The sequence below is a fragment of the Nerophis ophidion genome, linkage group LG01, assembly GCF_033978795.1.
Source record: "Nerophis ophidion isolate RoL-2023_Sa linkage group LG01, RoL_Noph_v1.0, whole genome shotgun sequence".
Taxonomy (NCBI): domain Eukaryota; kingdom Metazoa; phylum Chordata; class Actinopteri; order Syngnathiformes; family Syngnathidae; genus Nerophis; species Nerophis ophidion.
The window spans coordinates 41,778,267-41,784,494 of NC_084611.1; positions in this window are offsets into that span (position 1 = coordinate 41,778,267).

Sequence of the window (6,228 nt, forward strand, 5' to 3'; positions counted from 1 at the left end):
ATTTGTTCTGTTGCGTTTATTTTTCTATGACTGCAAATAATTTTTGTTTTGGTGGATAAGCCAACACTTCCTTTACCAAAAAAGCAATCCGAGAGCCCAGACCTTAGCCAGGCCCTATCTCCTGAATCCAGACGGTCATTCGGATCAGCTACAAAATGTACAAAACCCGAAACCAGTAGGGGGTTGTATATTGTAGCGTCCCGGAAGAGTTAGTGCTGCAAGGGGTTCTGGCTAGTTTTTCTGTTGCGTTTATGTTGTGTTACAGTGTGGATGTTCTCTCGAAATGTGTTTGTCATTCTTGTTTTGCGTGGGTTCACAGTGTGGCACATATTTGTAACAGTGTTAAGTTATTTATACGGCCACCCTCAGTGTGACCTCCATTTGATATATTCCATATTAGTTGGAAAACACAGTGAGCGTCTCTCTATTCATTAACACACACCACTGTCCGACGCGGGTATTGAGTGCTATTCTTTCAAGCTATGATCTAATTGGGCGTTATGTAATATCAGTGGGTAGAATAATGGCCGGCTCTTTGTGTCTGAACACAAGAGAAAGTGGCTGCTACCACAAAAAAAAAAAAAAAGCATTTAAGTGGCGAGGAGTTCAATAGAGAACAGGCCGCCGCTCGCTAAATGAGACGCGTATCACCTGCAGCTTTGTCATTACAGCTAATCGACAACAATACCATCTCAACTCCATGTATGTAGAGATGGAGCACTTTCTAGGATGAGGGTGTATTTCATCGGGGGAGGCATTTTTTAAATGTTTCTATGACTGCAAAGAGTTTTTGTTTTGGTGGTTAAGCCAACACTTCCTTCACTAAAAGAGCAATCCGAGAGCCCAGACGTCCGCCAGGCCCTATCTCCTGAATCCAGACGGTAATTCGGATCAGCTCCAAAATGTACAAAACCCGAAACCAGTGAAGTTGGCACATTGATTGTGTAAATGGCACTAAACCTTGACACCTCCGAATTCGGGAGATGGGGGCTGGTTGTATATTCTAGCGTCCCGGAAGAGTTAGTGCTGCAAGGGATTCTGGGTATTTATATTGTTGTGTTTATGTGGTGTTACGGTGTGGATGTTCTCCCGAAATGTGTTTGTCATTCTTGTTTGGTGTGGGTTCACAGTGTGGCACATATTTGTAACAGTGTTAAGTTGTTTATACGGCCACCCTCAGTGTGACCTGTATGACTGTTGACCAAGTATGCGTAGCATTCACTTATGTGTGTTTTAAAACCTTATATATTCTGTGAGTGGGCCGGCACACTGTTTGTATGGATGAAAAGCAGACATGATGACAGGTTTTAGGACCTTAAAGGCATGACCCAATAATGTTGTCCAGGTGGAAATCGGGAGAAATTCGGGAGAATGGTTGCCCCGGGAGATTTTCGGGAAGGGCACTGAATTTCGGGAGTCTCCTGGTAAAATCGGGAGGGTCGGCAAGTATGGTAAATGGTAAATAAAAACAGAATACAATGATTTTCAAATCCTTTTCAGCTTATATTCAATTGAATAGACTGTAAAGACAAGATATTTAATGTTCAAACTCAGAAACACATTTTAATTAAATTAATTAACTATAAATCATTTATTTATTTATTTTTTTTTTGGCAAAAGAAAGTTGGCACCGTAGCATTTGTACCCCTGTGTTACATGGCCTTTCCTTTTAACAACACTCAGTAAACGTTTGCGAACTGAGGAGACCAATTTTTTAAGTTTTTCAGGTGGAATTCATTCCCATTCTTGCTTGATGTACAGCTTAAGTTGTTCAAGAGTCCGGGGTCGCCGTTGTGGTATTTTAGGCCTCATAATACGCCACACATTTTCAATGGGAGACAGGTCTGGACTGCAGGCAGGCCAGTCTAGTACCCGCACTCTTTTACTACGAAACCACGCTGTTGTAACATGTGGCTTGACATTGTCTTGCTGAAATAAGCAGGGGCGTCCATGATAACGATGCCTGGATGGCAAAATATGTTGCTCCAAAACCTGTATGTACCTTTCAGCATTAATGGTGCCTTCACAGATATGTAAGTTACCCATGCATCGGGCACAAATACACCCCCATTCAAGCTTTTCAGGTGGAATTCTTTCCCATTCTTGCTTGATATACAGCTTAAGTTGTTCAACAGTCCAGAGTCTAATACTAATACATACCATCACAGATGCTGCCTTTTAAAATTTGCGCCTAGAACAGTCCAAATGGTTATTTTCCTTTTTGGTCCACAGTTTCCGAAAAACATTTGAAATGTGGATTCGTCAGACCACAGAACACTTTTCCACTTTGCATCAGTCCATATTAGATGAGCTTGGGCCCAGCGAAGCCGGACGCTTTTCTGGGTGTTGTTGATAAATGGCTTTGGCTTTGCACAGTAGAGTTTTACCTTGCACTTACAGATGTAGCGAAAAACTGTAGTTACTGACAGTGGTTTTCTGAAGTGTTTCTGAGTCCATGTGGTGATATCCTTTACACACTGATGTTGCTTTTTGATGCAGTACCACCTGAAGGATCCAAGGTCACGGGCTTGCGTGCAGTGATTTCTCCATAATCTCTGGACCTTTTGATGATATTACGGACCGTAGATGGTGTAATACCTAAATTTGTTGCAATAGCTGGTTGAGAAATGTTGTTCTTAAACTGTTCGACAATTTGCTCAATTATTTGTTGAAAAAGTGGTGACCCTTGCCCCATACTTGTTTGTGAATGACTGAGCATTTCATGGAAGCTGCTTTTGTACCCAATAATGGCACCCACCTGTTCCCAATTAGCCTGTTCACCTGTGGGATGTTCCAAATAAGTGTTTGATGACCATTCCTCAACTTTCTCAGTCTTTTTTGCCACTTATGCCAGCTTTTTTGAAACATGTTGCAGTTATCACATTCCAAATGAGCTAATATTTGCGAAAAACAACAAAGTTTTCCCAGTTCTAACGTTAAGTATCTTGTCCTGGCCGTGTATTCAATTGGATATATGTTCCTCATGTCCACCAGGAAGAAGGTTTGTTCTTTTTGGATGGCATGAACATTTAAAATAAATCAAACAACCTCCGGGGACACATTTTAGTGTTACAAACATGATTTATTTTATTTTATTTTTTTGTCCTGTCCAGCTACTCAGGCAAATCATATTGTTCATGCAGATGCCCGTATGAGCTGTACAAATTTACTTTACAAAAGAGAAGTGTGGGATACTTCTCTTGTTGCCTTTTTTGCATTTGACTTTATTAAATGTATCTCTGTTATTATTTGGTGCAGCCAGGCCGTGGCAGGGGGGGATAGAAAGAGAAAAAAAGGAAGACAGAGGGGGAAATTGCGGGGATAAGAGGGGGATTAGACAAAGAGACAACAGCAACAACAACAGAACAGTATCAGTAAATAGTATATGTACAAAAATGACGGTAAAAATGATAGCAATGATGCAGTTTGTGAAATAAATATTGATAACACAGAAATGACAATGAACATTATTACACTACAAATGGAGCAATACAAATACCAATAGAAATAGCGCAATTGATAATGAATAATAACAATAATTACCTCTATTGTCCACAATACAATTTTTTCAAATTCAACAATACATGTATGTAATGAAACACTATGTTGCCAAAAGTATTTGGCCACCGGCCTTGACTCACATATGAACTTGAAGTGCCATCACATTCCTAATCCAATACGATGTCAGTCCACCTTTTACAGCTATTACAGCTTCAACTCTTCTGGGAAGGCTGTCCACAAGGTCGCGGAGTGTGTTTATTTGAATTTTTCCACCATTCTTTCACAGTGAGGTTGTGACGCTTTGCTGGCATCGTGGCGTGGTTTGCGTTCTCCCGTGGGTGCAGCGAAGATGGACACGGCGTAAAGGTAGGAATAAAAATTTATTTATACAATAAAACAAACTAAAAACAAAGACACTTACACAAAGGCAATAGAGACAAACCAACTGAACTAGCGTGGGCGCTAGAAGGAACAAAAAGCGCTAGCGTGGACGCTAGGGACATAAACAAAACAGGAATATGTGGAAGCTAACAAGTATACAAAAATAGATTACCACAAGGCTGGAAGAGCGACGTCAACTGTTGCGTGTAGCAAGCAAACAAGAGTCTAAGAACGAATGTCAAACAAAGGCGGTCTTAAATAGAAGACATAATCAACATATCAGGTGCGCAACGACAAACAAGAGACAGGTGACACTAACGACTTACCATGACAACAGAAACAAAACAGGAAGTGCCACCGGGAACCAAAGACGTCAAATACAACACAGGGTGTGATAACACAACAGAAACAAAACCAGAATATGACATGGTCCAAGACGTGGACCATGACATAAGCCTCCCCTCAATGGACGGATCCCAGATGTCCCAAAGAGTGTAGCCTGAACCCCCCCACACAAAAAAGTCCAAGCATGAAGGGAGGGCGGAGGGAAGACACGGTGGAGGGTCGCCAGGTCGCGTGTCCCCGAATCTACCCAGGACAAGTCAGGTGGCGGCGGCGGATGGAACGCCGCTGCCTTAAAAGTCTTGGAGGGCCACCTCATAGAGGCCACACCCGTGGCCGACTTGAAGGAGGAAGCAAGGAGGATGACCCGGGCACGGCCACATCCTTGGCCGACGTGGAGGAGGAAGCGCTCGACGAAGAGGGCGACCAGGACAAGGCCACACCCGTGGCCGACGTGGAGGTGGGCGCTTCGACGCCGTCGTCAATGCCTTGGAGACAGGTGCTGGAACAGCAAGCAAAGCCGGCGCTGGAGCTTGGTTTGTCAGCTGAGGAGCAGATGCAGATGCCGGCCGAGGTGCAGGTGCTGATGCCGGCCGAGGAGAAGGTGCTGATGCTGACCGAGGAGCAGGTGCTGGAGTGGGATCCAGCATTGAGTCCTGTGCTGGAGTGAGATCCAGCATTGAGTCCTGTGCTGGAGTGGGATCCAACATTAAGTCAGGTGCTGGAGTGGGATCCAGACCTGGACTAGGAGTATGACACGGACTCGGACTAAGACTTGGACTCAAACTATGACTAGGACTACGACCGTGAATAGGACTAAGACTATGACTAAGACTAGGACTAAGACTAAGACAATGACTATGACTATGACTAAGACTGGTACTAAGACTAAGACTAGAACTATGTCAGGGACCAGGACTCGAACTATGGCTAGGACTAAAACTGTGACTGTGACTCGGGCTAGGACTGTGGCTGTGACTCAGGCTAGGACTTGGGCTAGGACTCGGACTCGCACTCGGACTCGGACTACGAGTCAGACCACGAGTCGGACTAGGACTAGGGTTTGGACTAGGGTTTGGACTAGGGCTAGGATTTGGACTAGGGCTAGGGCTAGGACTTACTACAGCTAGCCGTGGTGCCGGTGGAGGCGGCCTAGGAGGAGTTAACCGGAATACCGGTGGATGCGGCCTAGGAGGAGCTAACGGAAATACCGGTTGAGGAGGTCTTTGTGGAGGTACAGGCTTGGCTGAACGCCGCTGTGCTACCTCTGTAGCACAGCTACCAGCAGGAGTCCCCCCTTCCATAAGCGAATGCCAGACGCGCTCTCCACGGTCTAAAACTACCTCTAGGGGTGGGTGGGGGGAGGAACAGAAAGAGGTAAACAGGGTGGGAGCAATAGTCACAGGGGGCGGGACTTTACAAAACTGAGAGTCAGTTTGGAACTGCAAAAAAATGTCCTGAAAGTGTCTAATAGCACTATTAAAGTCCCCTGTGGACGACAGCGGGAGTGAATCCTTTGAAAAAAATCCTCATCTTCACTCTCCACTGGAGACGTCAGAGGAGTGACATCACCATTGGAGTACCCGTGACTAGCGGGCCAGCCTGAGGAGTGAAAGGAGGGACAAAAAAAAACATTACCAGATGTGTAAGGTGGATCCTGGATGGGTTGAAAGTGGCTGTGTCCATGAGGTAGTGATGGCGGGGTTAGCACGTCACTTTCGTGAGGGGATGCCTTCCTCCGTGACTTCTGCTGTCGCTGACGCTAGCGAGTCGGCCGAGGCGGGACCTCATCAAGCAGAGAGGCGTCGGGCTCAGCCTGGCGACGTCCGGGCTCCCAGAACAACTCTGGCGTGTGATGAAAAGTCCCCGACTCCATCGCTTGGGCTATCTGCCCCGTAAGCTCATCAAATGCCTCTAATTCAGCTGCTAGAGAACGTCTCTTTGCTTGGACTCTTCTGTGACGCTTTGCTGGAATCGTGGCGTGGTTTGCGTTCTCCCGTGGGT